This window comes from Lycorma delicatula, chromosome 10 (genome assembly GCF_047948215.1).
Source record: "Lycorma delicatula isolate Av1 chromosome 10, ASM4794821v1, whole genome shotgun sequence".
NCBI classification, from domain to species: domain Eukaryota; kingdom Metazoa; phylum Arthropoda; class Insecta; order Hemiptera; family Fulgoridae; genus Lycorma; species Lycorma delicatula.
Genome location: NC_134464.1, coordinates 13,309,657 through 13,332,393, shown reverse-complemented (window position 1 = coordinate 13,332,393; position 22,737 = coordinate 13,309,657). Strand labels below are relative to the sequence as shown.

General features: G+C 32.3%; 1 protein-coding gene across 1 annotated transcript in view; it reads left to right on the top strand.

Annotated features, from left to right (window-relative positions):
• LOC142331572 (calcium uptake protein 1 homolog, mitochondrial-like) overlaps window positions 1-22,737 on the top strand; it is a 622,753-nt gene that overhangs the window by 479,527 nt on the left and 120,489 nt on the right. Inside the window, exon 5 of the mRNA XM_075377570.1 lies at window positions 22,542-22,671. The gene's annotated coding sequence lies outside the window, so the exon portion shown is untranslated. The remainder of the gene's footprint in view (window positions 1-22,541; window positions 22,672-22,737) is intronic.

Below are 22,737 nucleotides of genomic sequence, written 5' to 3'. Positions count from 1 at the left end.
ATACAAAAAATAATTAGAACTCTAAAAACGGTAGCTACGGAGTGATAATAAAAACACATAGATGAAAACATCCAAAAACAAAAAGACAACATTACTAATACAATCCAAATAAAACAAGTTATAAGCAATAATCCTTAAAAAAACAACAATAATTTTAAAATCATGAAAGTGAGCATCACACCAAGGACAATGATCCATCGCCACGTAACCCTCTCAAATTTTTAACGAAGGTTGCCTCATCTTCCCAAAAGCTTAGCTTATCCTGCAACTCCACTGCAACACTGGTACACCGCTCAATCGGAGACACGGTGGAACCAACCGGCGTCACAAATTGCCTAAAAGACCTCACTGACCTGGCCTGGTTCCGCAAGACAACATGATAACGCGTCGGAAGTCTGTTGTGCAGAGCTTTATAAAAGAAAACCAAGTCAAAGTACGTTCTTCTATCAGATAACCTGGTAAGGCCTAATCGCCTCAACATATCCTCTCTATTAGCACCGACAAAACAATCTCCAAACTTAAAACGCATCCAGTTCAAGAACCTATCCTGAACACCCTCAACCAGATCAGAGGCAAAACGTCGTGTACTATTCCACACTACGGTCGAGTACTCCAAGCGACTCCTCACCAAAGACTTGTACAGCAGGTTACAAGTGGAAATATTGCTAAACCGTCCACAAATCCAAAGGACAAGACCAAGGTCCCGGCGTGCTTTACTGACAATCCGAGCAACATATTCGTGAAAATACAACTTCGCGTCAAATAAAACCCCGAGGTCCTCAACCAATGTCTCAGCGACAATAACGTGCGTACCAATCCTATAGCTGAAAACAGAGCTCGACGTCTTACGAGACAAAGTCAAATGTTTGGTCTTCCGAAAATTCAAGGGCATACAATTGCGGTCAGCCCACTCAACAACCTTGTTAATATTCAATTGTAGCAACAGGTGATCCATACTATTTCTGATCGGACAATATATTTTGACGTCATCCGCAAACATCTGAAAATTGCACGTCAAAAGATCCCCGATATCATTTATAAAAATAATAAAAAGAAGGGGACCCAAAACAGAGCCTTGCGGCACTCCAGACTTAGCCAAGAAGGATTCCTCAGACATCTGTCCACCAAAAAGAACCGAAAAACGCCTGTCACGAAGATAAGAGGATAGCCAATCATTAAAACGATCGCTGAAGCCGAAGCCCTTGGTCTTTGTTAACAACAAATGATGGGGTATCTTGTCAAAAGCTTTGGTAAAATCAAAATATATCACATCTACTTGACCCCTACGCTCAATTGCATTAACTGAATCCTGCAAAAAGGCGGCCAAATTAGAAGCTGGTGAACGACCTTTAATAAATCCATGCTGAAATGACGACAACATCGGGAGAACATGGTCATAAACATGTCTAAATAAAATCCTCTCGAAGACTTTGGAAAAAGTACCGATGATAGAAATAGGCCTGAAGTTATCCAGGGAAGGGACACCAGGCTTAGGTGTAGGAGTAACAACTGCGTGTTTCCATAGGGACGGAAAAGAAGAAGACGACAAGCTCCAATTAAACAGGGAAGCAAGGATAGGAGAAACAATCTCATTCAAACCTTTGATAACAAACGCAGGAATCCGATTCAAGCCGACCGCCGATCGAGCGTTAAGAATTCCTATAGCACCGGATACGTCAGAAGATGAAATTATTATTATAATAATAATAATAATAATAATAATAATAACTAACAATTAATGAACACAAATATTAATATAATAATTACAACCACAATAATAATCAGGATAATAATCTAAACGACAATAATCTTACATGTCAATAATAACAAATCAAATAATTAATACATAATTATTCAAAACACTAAATATGACGTAAAAACAGAGCAAAATACATAACGTAACCAACAAAGAATAACAATCAAAGAATACACATCAAATATGTCAACAATAAATAATAATAAGTACAGATTATACACAAGATAGAATTCAAAATAAATATTCGTTCGGTACTTATTCCAGATAGATAAATACAAAACTAGAATTCAGACCCGTTAACAAAAGTATCCGCTAGCCTTAACCCTTTTTAACCACTAGTCTTGTATTAAAAAACAATTGTGTAGCGTTCACTTGCAAATACCTTTGCTATCTACCCTAACAGTTTATGAATGAGATTTGTTGCATTATTTCTTTCACTTATCACTTATAGTTTTACTGTAACTCACCGATAGTATTTCTGGTTTTCTGGAATTCCTCGCGACGTCATCTTACTCGTATCAAGCTGGATTCAAGACTTCCGCGCTGGACTGACGTCTCGCAGACATAACTGTGACTTTCCTCGCTAAACAAATTGTAAGAAAAAAATAATTCATGTCATTAGAGATGTGTATTTCATTAAAATTAATATTTGATATTGTGCATATAGGCATCTAGCGCTGAAAGGGGTAAAACAAGGCCCTTCGCCTACTGAAATTGTTAAAAGTTTTAGAAATACTTAGAAATTTCTATAATCGTTTATTAAATTCGTTATCTAAAATTCATTCGTAAAATTATTTTCCTTTTGTATTTTGTAATTCATTATTTAGATTTTAAGTAATAAAGTCATTAATATTTAAAAATCCTATGGCATATTTAACAATCAGTCGAGGAAGAAGCTGTGAAAATTTTGAAACCCATTACTGGCTTTTTTCTTCCTTTCAGTTTTTTTATATTTTAAAAAACTATAGCATTATAATAAGACTTATTTATCTAATTATCGATTATTTAAATTAAATTATTTGAAACATTGAATAAAAATACTATTAGTTTAAATTGATAAATAACAATACAGTTTGAACAGGAATAAATTACATGTGGTATTTTTGAACATAAAATTTTATATCCTATTCGGCTATAATAATTCGTTAACGTGTGAAATAAAATTAACATAATAAAACAACTTTAAAGAACTGGTGTACGATTTAAAAGTGCTACTACTTTTGAATTTATAAATAAAATTATCAAGTATAATTTTTTTTCTTAAATAAGTAATATTTGTAGTTAGTTATTCAGCTATTAATTATTTATTCTACGTTTAACTAAACACACATACGCACACACAATCACATAAATATTTATTGATTAAAATAAGTACGGTATTTAAATTGTAAACTCTTTTTCGAGTTGTAATTGTCTAATACTTACTATGTGAAACTCACATGTATGGATCTATTAAAGAATGTAGAAGTAATTCAATTTCTCCCCTCAGTTGTTACCATATGTAACCAAATAGATTGTAAAGAAGTGATAAAAATTATTCCTTCTTACATAACCAGCCGATCCACGATAATGAATACTAAATAACTCTTACTAAATTCATTTTTTAAGTATATATTTACCAAACTGCCTCCGGTGTGAATTATTTAACATTAACAAAATAATTTCAACTGAAATTTTTTTCTTCGTATTTTATCGCTTTTCACGAATATAAGCTTGATTCTTTTCAAATTTTTATTCTCTTATTATAATAATTGTTTTATTTTATATTCAAAAAAATAATAAAACGTATTGGCGTTTAATTTATATTATTATTTCTATCACTTTTTTATTAATTTATTCGATATTTTCATATATATATATATATATATATATATATAAAACATGTACACATAAAAAATGTATGGAACACTCAAATTTAAATTATAATTGATTATTTATTCAAAAAGAAAACATGAAACAAGTAATTTTTATACACTATTATTTTTCAACATACACGTATTATCCCTCCTTTTCAATGCACAGGCGCTATCTTTCGGGTACCTTCCGTATTCTCTTAGAAACTGCTGGCAAATTCACTCTCGAAAAGCTTCAATAACCTTTTCATTGAAACAAAACGTTTTACCCCTAGAGTTTTTTAAGGGTCCAAATTCATAGAAGTCAGAGGGTGCGAGGTACTGACTACAAAAGGGATGTAGCAGAATAGAACACATTAATTAACGGAATGTAAGCATCGTATGAGCGGCTACATGAGGGCGCGAATTATCCTGTTAAAAAAACAGACGGAAACTGACTTTTTGCCGCTTTTCGGATAGCTGTTTTTATTGAACTTCAGTCAATTTTGGTGATACTCGGTGTTAATGATGCACAGCTTTGTTAAGAAATCGATGGTAGAACACCCCGCATATCCCAAAAGAATGAAACCGTAATTTTTCCGGCTGTAAAAATGATTTCTGCTTTTTTCGGTTTCAAGATAAAGAATGTCCGATTGCATGGATGCTCTTTTAAAGTCCGTGAACTAATTTAGACTATTTTGTAACATCCCCCTTTAGTTCTTACCTCGCATTTTCTGACTTCTATTGTTTAGAGCCTTGAACAAAGCTCTAAAACGTTTTGTTCCGATGAAGAAGTCGTTGTCGTTGAAACTGCTCGAGTATGGGTTCGTCAGCAGCCACGTAATTTTTTTCTGAGGGAATACGGAAGGTACCCGAAAGATAGCACCTGTGTATTGAAAATGTGGGATATTATGTCGAAAAATAATGGTCAATAAATTACTTGTTTTATGTTATTTTATGAATGAATTATAAATTAAATTTAAATGTTTATCTAAATAATAAATTTAAATCTGATTGTTCCCGTATTTGTTTAGTAGATATGCTCTTTTGGTTTCCGGGGTAAAATAGTGTATCAAAGTTTCATCTGCAGAGACAATTGACTAAAAATTAATCGCCCTTTCCTTCATATTGTACTAACAGTGTGTGAGCCACTTGCAGGAGTGTATGCCTGTGTTACAAGATTTATTTATTATTTAATTGATCAGAATGAAATTTTTTTTTTTTTTTGTCTTCAGTCATTTGACTGGTTTGATGCAGCTCTCCAAGATTCCCTGTCTAGTGCTAGTCGTTTCATTTCAGTATACCCTCTACATCCTACATCCCTAACAATTTGTTTTACATATTCCAAACGTGGCCTGCCTACACAATTTTTCCCTTCTACCTGTCCTTCCAAAGTTAAAGCGATTATTCCAGGATGCCTTAGTATGTGGCCTATAAGTCTGTCTCTTCTTTTAACTATATTTTTCCAAATGCTTCTTTCTTCATCTATTTGCCGCAATACCTCCTCATTTGTCACTTTATCCACCCATCTGATTTTTAACATTCTCCTATAGCACCACATTTCAAAAGCTTCTAACCTTTTCTTCTCAGATACTCCGATTGTCCAAGTTTCACTTCCATATAAAGCGACACTCCAAACATACACTTTCAAAAATCTTTTCCTGACATTTAAATTAATTTTTGATGTAAACAACTTATATTTCTTACTGAAGGCTCGTTTAGCTTGTGCTATTCGGCATTTTATATCGCTCCTGCTTTGTCCATCTTTAGTAATTCTACTTCCCAAATAACAAAATTCTTCTACCTCTATAATCTTTTCTCCTCCTATTTTCACATTCAGTGGTCCATCTTTGTTATTTCTACTACATTTCATTACTTTTGTTTTGTTCTTGTTTCTATATTTCTATATTTGTATATTTCCACATGCAGAATGAAATATAATAAACAAAGTATGTACTTATAGCAATGGTTAGGTAAGGTAGTAGTGGCGACCAATGTTTTTAGGATGTCAGTATTGTGAAACTATACTCTACCCCTTTTTTGTTTCATTTATCGACTTGTCTATTGTTCCAGCAAACAAAGCAGTGTAAGTATTTTTATATTAGGTACAAAACTTTTCCTTCAACTTATTCACCGCATTCAGTAAATGAGTACATTTGGAATGACAAAAAATACTGTTAAATTTATATGAAAAAATCATTCTTTTAATCATTCTCTGATAACTCAGTTCTGAGCAAGGCAGAATTTTAACTTCATTTTTGTTGTTTAGATGATTTACTACATAGCTAAAAACTTGTGTATGGAATACAAATAGGAAATATTTGTAACATAAAAAATACTAAGGCAGACCAGGGTTCAAACTGTAATAACAAACTAAATCAGTTTGATATTTCATTTTTAATAATGATAAACTTCAGAATTTAGTGTAATCTGATTGGGCCTTTTTATAAAGAGAAATATACATTAAAAATATGTAACAATGCAGGGAAAATAAATTTTTAGAAATTGCAGTTTGCAAGATCAATTGTGTTTCAAAACAACTCTAACCTGCCATTTTTTATCAAATGCTAATATCCATTTAATACTCTCGAGAACACCTTAGGGACTGCAAATGAATATATCAGGAATATTCCATTAAATTCCTTGTGATATTTTTAGGATGTCTCAGGAATAAAGATATTAGATCTCAAAATGGTTCTTAGTTACATATAACTACGAATACGTACAACTAAAGAATACATATATCCTGTATCTATATCTCCAAGACTGGAGTATTTTTATAGACTAGAGATGTTCTTGTAATATCATTAGATTTGACAGGAAACATTCCAGATATCTACCAGGACATTCATCAGCAATCTTGAGACGTTCTTATACTGTATGGGATTTTAATGAGAAGAAAAAGAATTCTTCAATGGAGTAAAAGTTTGATTAAAAACTGGTTTCATAGTTTCTGTATTATTACTGGTACTAACATATTTATGGTAACTTATTCATAAATTTTGCCCCTATGTAAGATTGCCATATTCTAAATAATGTAATTACATAAATTTTATTTTATATGAGTATATCATTTCACAAATAAAAATAAATAAATGGTTATATTTGAAATTTGAAATATTTTCATAATTTTTAAAATTAGAAATCATATAAGTACATAATGCTTTTAGCTTATAAAAACTTTTCTTTATAACATTATCAAAAGATTTAGTGATGAATAATACTTACTATGGAGTATAAGTTTTTGAAAGGGATTAGGAGGCCCAACTTAACCTGATTGGTTCTTGAGACATTAGGCTTATCGTACAACCAAAGAAAGTGAGCTGACAACCACTCTCACTAGATTATACCACGACTTTATAGATTCTGATATCCTCAGCACAGGCATAGCACAAGCCAGTCGGGGAATAAAAGATAAAGGATAAGAAAGAGAGTGTTAGCAAAAAAGGACAATCTATCAGTAAGAGTAGATCAGGCAGTTTATCATCTCTCCCCAGGATCCAAAAGTAAATATAACAGAAAGCAAGTAATACGTATAAATAATCTTATTTTACAAAGCTCATAATAAAAATTTATTGGCTAAAGGTTTATTTTTACAGAAGTACTATGTTTCAAAAAATATCAGCTAAATTTAGTAAGTGCTAAAGTGCTAAATCTAATGTGGAAATTCTTGTACCTGTTTTACCAGTATAATTCTTCTGTTTGTATCTCTATTACCACAATCGCTGAAATGAGATACAAGTCATTTGTGAAAATTATATGGTAATTCTCAGAAATAATAAGCATCTCATTGTGAGCTTACTGAGGAAAATAATACGTGAAGTAATTTCCTGTTGCCCTTCACAGAGTCAAATAGCCAAATTCATTCCCTATTGCATATTAGTTTCACAAGTCACCAGATGCAATTGTATCTGTATACAATTGCAAATGTGGTTAGGACTGTTCCTAACCACGTTTTCTTTTTGCTTACTACTGGATAGTATGCATATTCATTGTCATTAATCGTGAAGGAATGATTTTGATCGGTGCTTCTTTATCTAAGTATTTTATATAAGTCAGTACGCCATAAATAAGACTTCAATGGAGAATTTAAAGTACAGATTTATACACTTTAATAAACCATTGTATTCTCATATTAATTTAATATGATTCTCATATGCTTATTCTTCAATATCTCTGAAAATGGTTCATATATATTTATGGTAATTATAAAAATGAAATAAGAAAAATCTATTATGCTAATGGCATTAAGAGCAGCTTATAACCTGTTTTTCATTTAATATTTATATTAAAAGAAGTGACCTGCTACCTACAGAATCATCAAATTCATGTATGCAGATGATATTACTCTCTCTGAACAATGTAAAATGTTCAGGGAGTGTGAAATGGTGATTGAAGAGGATCTAGATTGCTTGGTATGTACTTCAATAATTGGGGTCTGAAACCTAACCAAACTAAAACAGAGGATAAGCTGTTTTCATATAAACAAAAGAGATGCCAGAAAGTCAGTAAAGGTCTCATATGTAGCGAAAGAACTGCGACTAATCCAACGCTGAAGTACCTCTGCATGACGGTTGACAGAATTCAGACTTACAAACATATTATGAATACTGCTGCAAAACTGAGAATTCAAGGTAACAATTCATAAGCTGGCTGAAAGCATCTGGAGAATGGATGCAACCATACCTCAAACATCAGCATTAGCCTTAGCCTATTCTGCGGTCAACTGCTGTGCACCTGTAGTCAAACCACCTGGAGTTGAATAGTTAAAAAAAATAGATGTCAATTTGTATTAAATTTGTAATTATACCTATGTAAATATTATATATACATTTGCTATAATAGCTGTTTGAATGTTTAGTTTTAATATTTTGGACACAGCAGATCTTTGTATCATAAAGTAAATAAATAAATTTAAAAAAGTCTAACCCAAATTTACAACCAATCATGTTCTTATACTTTGATCACAAATAACTTTTAACAACAATTTATCACCAAAAAATATTTTTTTTATGGGAGTTGAGAGACAAATAGGAGAATTACTACTCTTATTAACAGATAGGTCTTAAAAGAATTTCCAAATTTATGATGTAATGAAGTCCTTCAGTCAGAACTACCTTATTATTTAATTAGTGTAAATGACCTGTTGAAAAATTAATATTAGACTTTGTTATAGTCCTTTGCTGATGATGTGTGTATCATTAAAATATTATGGTTATAAATCTACTATTAATCATGCTAGGACAGCTCCTTTTTTTACCCATGGTGCATATTTACCAATTTCTGATGTGAAATATATTAATGACTACTATCTACCAATTAGAATAAAAGATTTATTTATGTTTTTAATCAGATATACTAATATTTTACTAAAGGCCAGGACCCTTTGCTGGGATTGGTTTTCAACAACTGCAATTATAGGACTGGTCTTAGTTTATCTAGTTCTAGCTTCATCATCATCGCTACAACCACTGAAATGGTTTGTACTTTTCTGCACACCAGAGGTCGTCTTGAGACCCTCTAACTGATTACATCTCACAGTCATCAGCCAAACGTCGGTCGGAATACCACCGATGTAAATGCCTCGGCAGACATTATTTGCATCAGTAAATACGTATCAAATTTCGCCTTTACGTAGGCCTCAAACGGACATCTTCACATCCAACCTAACGTGATTCTCTCAAACAAACTAACCGAAACCGCGGAAGCGCGAACCCCGCGCCTAGTACATATTTGACAACACCGTTCGTAACTGTAAATGCCTCAGAAAACGAACGAATTTAAAGTTAATTCAGTGCTACACTCAAACCTACCAAAATTGTGTTTTACGCAACATAGAAATTCAGACCTACACCCAATAAGTCGACCAGTTTAGGTCACCTAACAAGGGGAACGCAACCTCATTCCGGTCCGCGTAGAAGCCAGGGACAAACCCTGCACCACCATCCGGTCCCATCATCCTGTTTCGCGTGGCATTACGATCAGGGCCGCCACCGGTGGAGGGAAGCCAGACTCCCTGTCGCACGGGTTAACATACGCCGACGACACGGTCACCCCAACCAGCGGAAGTCTCAAAGCGAATCACAAAGAATACCAATATAACCGTGGCACGATGCCAATGCGCCTACCTCCAACAAATCTAACAAAGCCTAAGCCGGAACCCTAGTCACACGGGATCCTACCACGATCGAGTACCTCGATGAAACTCCCTTTGCAGACCTACACACAGCAAGGGCGTGAAGGAAACCAGCCACTTATAGACCACTCATCGCGGATCATTCAGTTATTACAGATCCAGAAAGGAATGTATTCTTTCAAGTTCCCTAACAGCTCGTGAACGTTCGACCTCATATCGGAGACAGACATAAAGGACGTGGTCCACAGTATCATCAATCCCGCAATCCGGGCAATGACTTGAATCCAACAAACGAAACTAGCCAAACTTGCCCGAAAGGCACCATGCCCGGAGAAAAACTGTGTGATATACTGATTGGGGGAGACCCGTCTAATTACACCTAAATTAGACACTATAGGACTATACCATGCGTGTAGCGACCTGTGGGGGATTCGTCCTACCTGACCTGCCAAGACGCAAGGCCCCTGCCTTCAATCTCCTGCTTTCGTTCTGACGTCAATAGGATATTTACATTGGAAATGAAGCGTTCCTTACGCTCATTAGCCAAGATATGTATTGGATTGACTCCGGGTATAACACAGACTGGCTCTCGCGAGACTGTTCTGTAACTGCTTATAACAGCCAGCAAGAGGAGTCACTGGGCCCATTGCAAAATGTCTGTGCAATACCTAAAAGCCATGCGGTGAGCTCAGACAGGCGCAGCATACAACATAATAGCTTCGCTGACACCTTTGTAAAGGATACGCATGGACGGTAATTCAACTCCCAATCGGGATGAATGACTACGGATTCCATAAAAAGTATCAGCGGCCTTTGTGCTACATACTTTAGATATTCCTTAAACCGAAAATTCTCACCAAGGATAACAACCAGGTATTTTTGAATCGTAACGTACCGAATGGGAAGACCAGCCATCCGAACCAGGATTCGTCGGGAAACAGCCAATCGGCCCTTAAGCAATATCATTGTGGTTTTCTCTGAGCTGAAAATCATCTTATGTTGGAGACTCCACAGTCGGAGTGTCTCACAAGCACGAGCAGCTCAGAATTCTATCTCGTTACCCGAATCCCCTTCAATCAGAAGCAGCGCGTCGTCAGCATAAGCGACGACACGACAACCACATGGCAGACTTAAACGCAACATCGAATCGAATACTATGATCCAAAGAAGGGGATTCAGAACACTGCCTTGAGGGCATCCTTTAGTTAAGGTCTTACGAACCTCCGAGCCACCATCACACTGGATATTATCACATACCTTAACTATTTGTTTATTTGGTGCAATACATACGTATAACAGTAAATAATAGGTAACCTGATTTAAGTCACTCCAAAATATAACACAGCCACTCTCAAAAGTAACAAGCACTCCACGCTAGCCTTATTAAATAAAGTGAAAGTTGGAGTTGTTTTCTTTTTTTTTTCACTAAGCAAAATTTCCTGTCATACATCAACATAATAAGTCAAAAAACTGCTACGTTAATCTAACAGAAAGAAATTCTGACAGGTCTCTTTTATCTCAGATGTTAACCGTGTTAAAGCCATACTAAAAACTTTTTAATAATACAAAGTAACAAATTGATGCTATATTTTTTGTTGTGGGATAAGTAAATCACTACAATAATAAGATTTTGGATATTTTATTCTGATAAAGCAGGAAGTACAGATGGAAAGTTAAATATTAGTTTATTAAACTAAACAAATGGTTCCCGTTTCACCCTTTTGAAGTTATTGCTTAAATTAAACTTAATATTTTTTTTTGCATTTAATGTTTAATGATACAACGCAACAATTTCAAACGATCAAACGATTACTTTCTGTAAAAAAAAGAAAGGAAGTAATATACAAAAAGTTAAAGACAACTTCAAAAAACTAAAAAATGTATCTTGTTAGAATGATCAGTTGCTAAAATCTATTGCTTTAAAAAAAATCTGTTAGCCTAATAACTTCTTGTGATCAGAAATTCTCCGATCAGACATGCCGATCACCATTAGAATAATAATATCTGGGCTACTTTTATTTCAGTAAGATAGGATTAGTTCAGAAAAATTGCTTATTGCAATCATAAACAAAGCAAACATTTCCACATGCAGTATTTTATGATTTCTGGTTAAGGTTTCAATTACCCTTGAGAAGGTTATGCAGTGTTCAGTAGTAATTTTTTACCTATATTAGATGATCTACAATTTTATTATGATTTTGGCTCATAATAAATTAAAATTAATCATGTATGTGATCTTACATATGTCATCTACATAGAAAAAATGACTAAAATGCATTAAAAATTAATTTTTCACCGATCTGAAATAACTGAGAATTAACTTCAGTTGTTTCACAATTATAATTCATTCTTAATTGGAATAAGCTTAATAAATTAATACTTTATTAAAATTGATCTACATTGTAAAATGCAGTAACGTTTTCCCTAAATCGACTTATTATATCCAATAGATTGTTTCACAATAGAAAAGAACAAATTAATTCTTTGCTTTATGCCATTTCTCAAAGTCTTATTTGGCTGTTTAATCCTTCCTGGCCAACCAACAGTTGATATAATGGAAATACATTAATGACTTTTAAATTCGCTAGTCTTCGGTTCATTAATTGCCCAATATGTCACTTCATATATCTCATATTCTCTCTTAAAATACACATGTAACCTACATCAGGTTGTAATACTGAAATAAGATTTAAAAATCTACGGATTTGAAGTGTATATAAAATATACATGGAATGATTTCAGGAGGATCAATCAATAAATTTCATATTGTTGATTAAAGAAGCAAGAGAACTTTTTTAACTTTTTCATTTATTTACAAGACTCATAAATCTAATTGAACTGAAATAAAATGTTTTCACGCTTATTTTATTTTTTTCTCCCGTTTTCATTTCACTGCTAGGTTAGGTTATGTTGAGAACTGTAAACGTAGTTTGTTGACTTCGTCGCCTCTTACCGATGAAGTTCTAACTAATCGAATGATAAATATTTTGAAAAATGTTCAAATGCCATAAGCAAAGAAAGAGGCCGCAAACGTAACTTCAATGTATTTTTTCGCAATAGTATTTATAATCAAAAAATAATTTAACGACCAAACACAGTAAGACAAACCAAAAAAAAACTATTACCAATAGTCAACATTCGCTGGATACCACATCATTAGTCGATACATAATTCTACAGTTACATCAACAAACCACAAAAACAAAATAAATAAATAAAAACTTAAAATTTTAGGGTTTACGTTTTATAATTTTTTTAGTTTTTATTTCCTTTTTGTTTTTATTATTTGTTGATGTAAATATATAATTAATTATTTACTGATGCGGGATCCCACGTCATAATTCATCATCAGTTATGATGATGCGGCATCTCACAAAAGTAGACTATTGGTATTGATTTTTTTTTAGGTTTTTCTCTTACAGTACTTGGTGGTTACGTTTTTGTTTTTTGAGTTTACATAATTGGCTCAGTGATCAGTATGTTGATGAATTATTTGATTTTACAGAAAGTATTTATAATATATATTTTTTACTATTGTACATTTATTAAAATGCAAATTTTAATTAATTGAAATCCTTTTTAGCAACAACTAAATGAATAAATAAATAAAATTAGGATATATCAACATTTTGTTTAGCAAAGAAAAAAATTACAATTAGCCGAACATCAGTACAATAAATTATGTAAGTTAATAGAAGAAACGTGCTCTCAAATTGTTTTCTGTTTGGTTATACGATGCCACTTTCATAAATTAACTTATAAATATAGTAAAAACAGAAAAGGGAAAAAAACCAAAGGAATGAATGAATATTAATTATTTTAAACAGATGATACTGTATTTTATGATAAATAAAAATTAAATAATTCATTATGTTAGTTTTAAATAAAGTTTTTACATCACGATTAACTTTTAAATATTTTAATTTATTTATCTTATGCTTTCACAGAATGCTCATATAATTCCAGTACAGAAATGATTAAATAAAATTTAACAAGAATGTTAACAAAATGATTTTTCGAAGGGGAATCTGACTTCCTTATTAGACTGAAGAAAAAATAAATCTACCAAAAAATAACTAATTTTGCCCGAGTAAAATTTTTTATGCATATCTTTATGAAAACAAACGTGCCTAAAATAAAACTATGATTAATATTTTTTATATTCATATGTTAATTTACACGATTCTATTTTGATAAGAATTAAAAAACTACTAAAATAGTCAACTAATTTTTCACCAACTATTAAAAAAGTGAATTCATACCTTAGTATGCTAATTTTATTACCATTTACCGTTTTTAACAACAGAATGTTATTGTCATTAAGGTTATGTCATACTGATCAATTGTACGTATAGCGTTGTGGAACATTTTACATTCCCGACTATAGTTCTGTTGCTGCTGAAGCAGAATACCTATAAAAATGTTGCATTCGGTCAAAATTTTCAGTAGCAGGTCTTTGCAAATATTGTCTTTTTAAGACCCCTTAGTCCAAAAATACAAAACATTTATAGAAATTTCCAGAAGTGTGTGTGTGTGTGTGTGTGTGTGTGTGTGTGTGTGTGTGTGTGTGTGTGTGTGTGTGTGTGTGTGTGTGTGTGTGTGTGTGTGTGTGTGTGTGTGTGTGTGTGTGTGTGTGTGTGTGTGTGTGTGTGTATATATATATATATGTATAAGAGAGGATTATTCACAGTATAGGCCAATATGCACACATATTGGCCTATGTTTTGAATAATCCTCTCTTTTACTGTTTAGCCTCCGGGAATTACCGTTCAGATATTAGTTCAGAGGATGAATGAGAATATGTATGAGTGTAAATGAAGCGTAGTCTTGTACAGTCTCAGTTCGACCATTCCTGAGATGTGTAGTTAATTGAAACCCAACTACCAAAGAATACCGGTATCCATGATCTAGTATTCAAATCCATACAAAAGTAACTGCCTTTACAAGGATATGAACGCTGGAACTCTCGACTTCCAAATCAGCTGATTTGGGAAGGAGCGTTTACCACTAGACCAACCCGGTGGGTTTGAGTAATATACTTGGACTGGCACAACATAAATTCTTCAAAAATGGCTAAAAAAAAGTTTATCAGATCATTGATAGGCTTACCATACATCTGGGATTAGCCCAGAGAGTACTGGTTTTTTAGTGCTGTCCGGGGTTGCAAAAATGTCCAGGGTTTGAGAATTGTATGACTGGCTGGGATTTTTTTTTTAATTTTATACCGATATAATCGACATCACGTTTTTAAACATTCTCCCTCGGTCTAGTGGTGAACGCGACTTCGCAAATCAGCTGATTTTGAAGTTGAGAATTCCAACGTTCAAATCCTAGTAAAGACCTTGGAGGAAGCGCTGCTGTCGATTTTGACGGAGGCATGTCTACCAGTCACACCACAACTTTTTACTTAGTCATTTAGCAGCACAACAGGGACAATGTGTTTTTGTTTTCATGTGTGTAGTAACTCGCCTACACCTTTTTAATATTATCTATATTCGTTTTTGCCTCATCGTTTAGCAATGGCCAAAAGAAAATCTGTGTTTAATGTTAACCTGCAACAGGAATAAAAATGTTAAAAACTGTGTAATGACAGTAACAATGAACGTGTTTATTGCACACTATGTATATAAAGGAAACCATTACTTATAAAGGAAAGGGTAATATTGAAGACCATGTGAAAACAGGTAAACATAGTAGTGCTATTATTAAAGTTACAGCTTTAGCAAACATAAGAGGTTTTTTAAAGCCAAAGATGGAAATAACAGCATCTGGAGTATGCTGCTAAAGACGCTACATTTTCATACCACACTGCTAAACATGAACTCAGTTTCAAAACATCAGACTGCACATCTAAAGTGGTTAAAAAGTTATGACCCAAAATTTTCATCTGCTAGAACATTATTTCACCATTTATATTTGATAATGCATTGCGTTCTTTGGAAACCATTAATTGCGTAACAGTAACAATATTTAAGATATTTCAACAGGAGGAGGTAACTCAAGTTAAACTTTTTTGAATTTTGATGAAGTGTCAGGTAAAACTGCTCAAATTTTGAGTCAGTATCTTTTGCAATATGTGAAAAAATACAAACTTGAAGTTTGTTGTACTGCTGATAACACTAACAGTAATTATGGTGGAGTGAAGAGAGAGGGGAATGAAAATCTGTTCAGAAAACTTGAAAGTGATTTAGATAGACCTATTTTAGGAATCGGTTGTTCAGTCCACATTGTACACAATTCAGTACAAACAGCATGTGATTCTCTATCCCTGGATATAAAAGTTATTGTTATAAAAATTTATAAATATTTTCACATATATACAGTAAGAGTAACGAAACTTAGAGTTCTGTGAATTGGTGGAAACAATTACAAAAAAGTATTATTTCATAGCAGCACAAGGTTCCTTAGTTTGTTACCTGTAATAGAATTCTTTCCATTTTTGATGGCCTAAAATCATACTTCTTATCTTGCAACAAATGCACAAAATTATTATTTGCTTCTTTTTTTGAAATCTAGAAAGTGAACTGTTTTTGAAATTTGTATATAGTACTCTACAGTTATTTAATACTGTAGTTCTGAAATTGGAAACTAATTCTACCACAACAAGAGAAGCATTTCAGACATATTAGTTAATTTGTCAACTCATGAAAGAAAAATCCACAAATTTATATCATCTTCTGCCAAAGAATTGCTATGCACTCTAAAAGAAAATAATAAATGTTCAGGAACAAAAATTCTTCTCAAGCGTAGACAACTTTTATAATTCTAGTATCCAATACTTAGAGTTGTGGAGAACCAGTTTTGATAGTAAGTTTCAGTGCATAAATTTACAAACTAAAATTGATTAATCTGATTTAGAAGAGAGTGCACAAGTTGTTAATTAAATTATAAAATATCCCATAAATATTGATGACCTATTTGTGAATGTACGTTGTTGAACCAGGCAATTCAAAACCAAAGGAAGAAAAGTGTAAAGCAATTTTTAAGGTGTTTAAAAAGACTGATATTTCATGTTGCAATATTTCTAAAATGGTTGAGTTTGCGATGTGTCTTTGCCTGGGACATCTGCTAGAGTTGAGTTTTTTTCAATTACGGGGAACATTTGGCCTGCAGAAAGGTAGACTTTCAGTATATACTGTTAAACATCTGCTGAATGTTAAAATTAATTCAGAACTTTTTTGTGAATTTTATGATGTAATTAAAACAAACAAACCATTTCTGAAAGAAGTCATGTCTAGTGAAAAATACAAGTGAATAAATAAAGTTTAATGTTTCAGTAAACTGTTAAGACTTTTAAGTAATTTCAAAAATATGTCCTGGGTTGGACCCAAAAAAATATGGCAAGCCTAATCATTGATGAAATTAAAGTTTGACAAAATAAAAAATCAGGAAAATAGTTTTTATCATTTTGAATTTCTGACTTTTTATATAGTGGTCGTGGAAAATTGAGCTTTAATAAGTACAATGAAAATACTTAAGTTGATTAAAATTCCAAAGTCAATTGGCTTCAGGAGTGGGAGGATATTTCTAAAAAGTTTTTGCCTAATGTTTTGAAAACCAAATGACCAAAAGTTTTTAAATTTGTATGTACATCACCACTTTGACCTGATTTTGGATCCCATTGAACAAAAGGTCATCATAGTGCGCATATTTATTTCTATTAAACTATTTTTAAATTAAAAATTTTTAAATTTTTTTTTAATTTTGTGGGTAATATAGCATCAAATTAGGCCACCTTACTGAAATATGTAATTACTCCAATCAATAACAATTCCCAAATAATAAGGAGGCTGAATTTTAATTTTTTTATAATTCTTGATAGTACTTCATCTTTTTCAAGAAACAAGGGAGTCAAATGGGAACCAACAATTTTTTACTAAAAATTTTTGACTTTCTTCTCAGTTATGCTTATTAATAATGCATCATTTTTTAATATATATTTTGAATTAACCATACATAATTTTAAATCTAATGTCATCCTGCAAATTAGTTCTACACTTTTATGATAGTAATATTGCATTTATTAAACATTTTTTAGAAGTATCCAAAGTACTACTAAAATCATCGTATTCACACCAACAATCTTTATAAAAAAAAGCACAGTCTCATTTGCTATTAAAAAAATAACAGTTTCCATCATTAAACCAGACAATAGCATTATTTTCATATAACTAAACTCAATACTTTGGTTAATGAAAAAATACCTAGCTATGCTTCCATTGCCAATTTTAATTACTGAACCATTTAAAATACACTCCCCAATCTATTTTTAAGATAAAATTTTCTTTTGTGGAAGCTTTATTTACTTTGTTGATGAATTTTAAAAAAATTTTAAAATACCTGAATTGTGTGTACCCTACCCACCATGTATATAAATGCATTCAAATTTATGGATTTATCTTTATTAATTGTTTAAAATAAAAACATATAAAGTTTTATCACATCTATTTTTATAATTAATTATCTTCTGTGATGCTGTGCTTATCAAGATTTTTTCTATAGCTTTCCTAATCCATTTATTTAAATTCCGGGCACTTCCTTTTTAGGTAGATTTCATAAGAAAGCTGCCAGTTGTAATGGGTACCATGTTTCGAATTTCAGAAAATTTTGACATATATTCACATTTCACATCCCTCAGACCCCAAAAACCACCATCATTTCAAAAGTTCAAAAGTTTATATATACATTTATATATATATATAGATATATTGTTTTCTTGTGGACACGACAATAACTGCCCTAATTTTGTGCCAATCATATTCATATTGTTCCTTAAAAATAACTCGTCCCAATATCTCAGTCGCGTTCATTAATGGCCAAAATGGCACCATCGAGGTGGAAATGGGGGAGGTGGCTTTTTTGAAAAAACAATATGTCGCTATAACTTAATTATTAAGGAAAATATCGAATTCATTTTAAAGTCCCTACTATTCTTTGGATAACAGCCTAAAATTTATTTCAGTAAAATTTCTTTTATCACCTACCATTGGCCCAGGGAGTGGAAAAAATGGGGTTTTGAAGACAAAAAATCATACCTTCCTTAATAGGCACAGTATCGAATTGGTTTAAAGTGGTTATTAGTCCTCTAATCATTACCCAAAACTTTTGTCTGAAACAATATTTGATATGACCAACCCTTACAGCAAGGGATGACCAAAATGTTATTGGAATTGTAAGATGGGATTTGTCATATGCTAAAGATATGCTTTACATGCAACCATTGCTGTATTGAGTAAATTTGAAGTTTTTCTTATTTTTAAGGTGGAAATCTCTTTTATCCCCTACTTAGCACCGCTGAAATCTACCTCCGCCTTCTGGAATGCCGAAAGGGATTTTTTTATTCATGGAGTAGCACATCAAGCTATTCAAAATGTAATCTATTTAATGTATTTTATTTACCAATAAGAATAAAAAATCTATTTATTAACTGAAAAATACTTTCAAATTATCTTCAAAAAACTAACAGCATTTTGACAGTTGATATTGCACATAAATGTATGCACATAAATGACAAAGCATACGTAAAAATAATTCTCAAACAAATTTAATAAAATATTATTCAAGTAATTTAAAAAGTTCACATTGTTTTAATCTTATTAGTTACGATACATTAACAGAAAAATATATATGACTGTAAACATGGTTTTTTCTTTCTTTTTTTCACAGGCAATTAAATTAGATACTTTTTTTTTTAATTCTAGTTGAAGAGACAGATAAAAAAGGTTCCAATTATAATCACTTTGGGTTATTTGTGTTATTTATTATTTGTGTTTGGATACATGCAAACATCAAAATCGTGGATTTATTTTTACGCAAACTAACACACTCGCGATGTTTTTTCAAATTTTATACTAACTTTACGAAAAGTGTTTTAAATAAACATCGCAGTTATAATTGGCAATAACATAGAAATGCATATTATCGTAGTAAAAATAATATATTTATATGTAGTTATAATGTTTCTTTCTCACATAGGTCAACGGAGCAGTTAAGCAGTTTAAATCGAATAAAGTTCATTCTGTTAATAATTATTTTTTAATTTGTAAATGTTTTCAACGCAATGCAATTAATCTTAAAGTAACTCTTTTCTTATAACAATTCTTGTGTGTGTGCGCGCGTGCGCGCGCGCATTTAATAATTTAAAAATTTAAATCGTTACTGTATTCGATTATTGTTTCTGTATTATGTTCGATACGTATTTTTAGATAAGACAAAATAAATCTGTGATTTTTTTTCCCTAATGTGTACATTGAAATCTGTTCAATTAGTGAACAGCCCAACCCCGTAGGGAAAGACCCTACCCTAGTGATGTTCCGGCCCCCCACGCGTCATTGCCCTGATAGGCTTTAACGGAGTCGTCTATCGCCCTCTAACTTTTTACGTCTCTTAGTAATAAGCCTGGCCTCGTTGGGATGCCACCGATGCAAATGCCTCGGTAAACATTTGCATCGGTGATTTGATAACTCAGCTTACTGCCTTCGCTGTTTTCAGATGATGTAGGACATTTAAGATGTCCTGTTAACTAACTAACCGAGCTCGCAGAAGCGCGAACCCCGTGCTTAGTTCTACTTATTATGAGCCAATTTCGTGAATGTCTCGTAATTCGAGGCAAAACCAACACAACATACCACCAAACATGTTGATCGCAACAACGAAATTTAGTCCTAGTTCCATTAGTGAAACTCAGCTTACGCTTTAATAAACCCTGACTTAATCAATTAGTGAACAATAAGCAACCCCTGGGTGTCTAAAACATGGCCCACCAACCTACATCGTCTCTAAAAAATGATCTTTCCTTTATAATTTCTTTGAGCCAACCAACTCTGTATTTCCAATATCTTTCTGAAATAATGTTTCAAAGGCTTCTACTTTTCTGTTTCACCTATTGTCCATGATTCCCTACGGCAAGCTTTGCATACATTATGTTAACTACCACAGCTTAAAGCAGCCATGAGAGCAACTCAAAAATTTAAGTAGAAACTGTAAGGTTATTTAAAGAGCATTAAAAACATAATAATTTTGATGTAAGAATTGATGAAGTGGCACATCGTCTACAAATTAGTCACGGTACTGCCTATGAAATCATCCACAACAAACTTGGGTTTCATAAAGTCTGCGGAAGATGGGTCTCAAAACAATTCACACAGTTGCGTAAACAAAGAAGCTCTTGGACATCTGCCAAAAACATCTGGATCGCAATCGTAACAAACGGGACATCTTCAGACAGAATCATCACTGGTGACGAAACACAGATCCATCCTTATGAGCCGGAGAGTAAACAGCAGAGTATGAAATGGAAACATCCAAATTCGCCCTGCAAAATAAGTTTAAGACCCAACCATCCGCAGGAAAACTGATGTTTACGGTTTTTTGGGACTCACAAGGCCCAGTACTGAAACATTATGAGGAAAGGGGCACGGCAATAAACAGCGGGCGTTACAGTGAAATGCTTTTTGCCAAGCTGAAGCCTGAAATTCGAAGTAAACGCCGAGGACTGCTATCGAAACGTGTTGTGTTGTTGCACGACAATGGCCGTCCAAGTACTGCTGCCTACAAACAAATAAATTTAAAGTAACTTTTTTAACATATTTATATCAGGTTGCTCAACATGTTTCAAAATTTTAATGCTACATTTTTTTTAACTAGTGTAAACGAATTAAATATTACAAGTACAAAAAAAGTCATTCAAAATATTTTATTACTTTCAACAGAAATTGAAAGAACTTTTATAGCAAACTGAAGTAAAGTTTTTAATATAAGATTTTTATTTAAAATCTATATATATTCCATGTATTATATCTTGTTTCTCATTTCTTTGCATTTTATTTATTAAAAAAAAGAACATTATTTTACCAAAAAATGGCTCAGTCATGTTTTTGTAAACCCCAGCTTAAATGCCATTTCTGTAAACACCATTTTATTTTTATGACCATTTAATAAGATTCTGTTTTTCTTAGTAATAATTTTTTAATGGCAAATGACTGAAGCAGCTAGTACAACTTTTCCAAAAAGCATTTAGTGAAAATCTGTAAAATTACCTTATAAGGTTCATACAGTAGTTAACACCTTCAAGATGTAAATTCTATGATTGCTGTTTTGAATGAAGATTGGAGCTGATGTCTAATGTATGTTACTCAATATTATGATTAATTTCTAGATGTTCAACATGTAAAATAAACTTAAAATGTTAACTATTAATTATTTTAATAGATTGTTTACTGACAGCAGGTTTTTTATCCTTAATTTTCATCAGAAGGTGAATTAATAGGTAGCAGAACTAACTTACTTTAAAATACATACAGTAATTTATAATTTTATATTTTGCATCTTCAGCTCTTGATTGTTACTTTAATTTATTAAAGGTGTTTATTGTTACTCTCATTACACTCTTACAACCGTTTAACTTTGGTCATTTATGAGAACCATTTTATTGAACATGGCAGTGGTAGGCAAATATAGCAAATTGTAGGTTTACTTGGAGTGTAATGTAAGAAATGTGAAAAGTTGTTTGTAACTGTTAGTTTCACATTTTTTATAAAGTATTAGAAAAACCTAGACTTATTTATGAAAAAACTACTGAAGTAAGCTGGCATAATTGCTGTAAATATCTGTTTAGGGATTTCTTTAACAAGTGTAATGTAAAAATGAGCTGTTTTAAGTATTTATAAATGGCTAAATAGGATTTTTCTCAGCAATACAATATTTAAAGTTATGCTTTTTAGTTTTTATTAGCTGGTATTTTTGTTGCAGATATCCATATTTATAATAATTTATCTTTATATTTACTGTTAATAATTTTTATTTATTTATACATGCAGCTGATGCTGGAGAGTTGGATCAAAGCTTATTCTGTGATTTTAAGCAGCATCTACAAGATTCTTCAATGAAATTAGTCTGTGCTGAAATAATTGGTGAAGCATTTGATTCACAGCTTGCTATACGAGTTTGGTAATCGTTATTTATACTATTTTATTCTTTAGTGCAGTATATTTATTTTTATACAACAGATAGGAA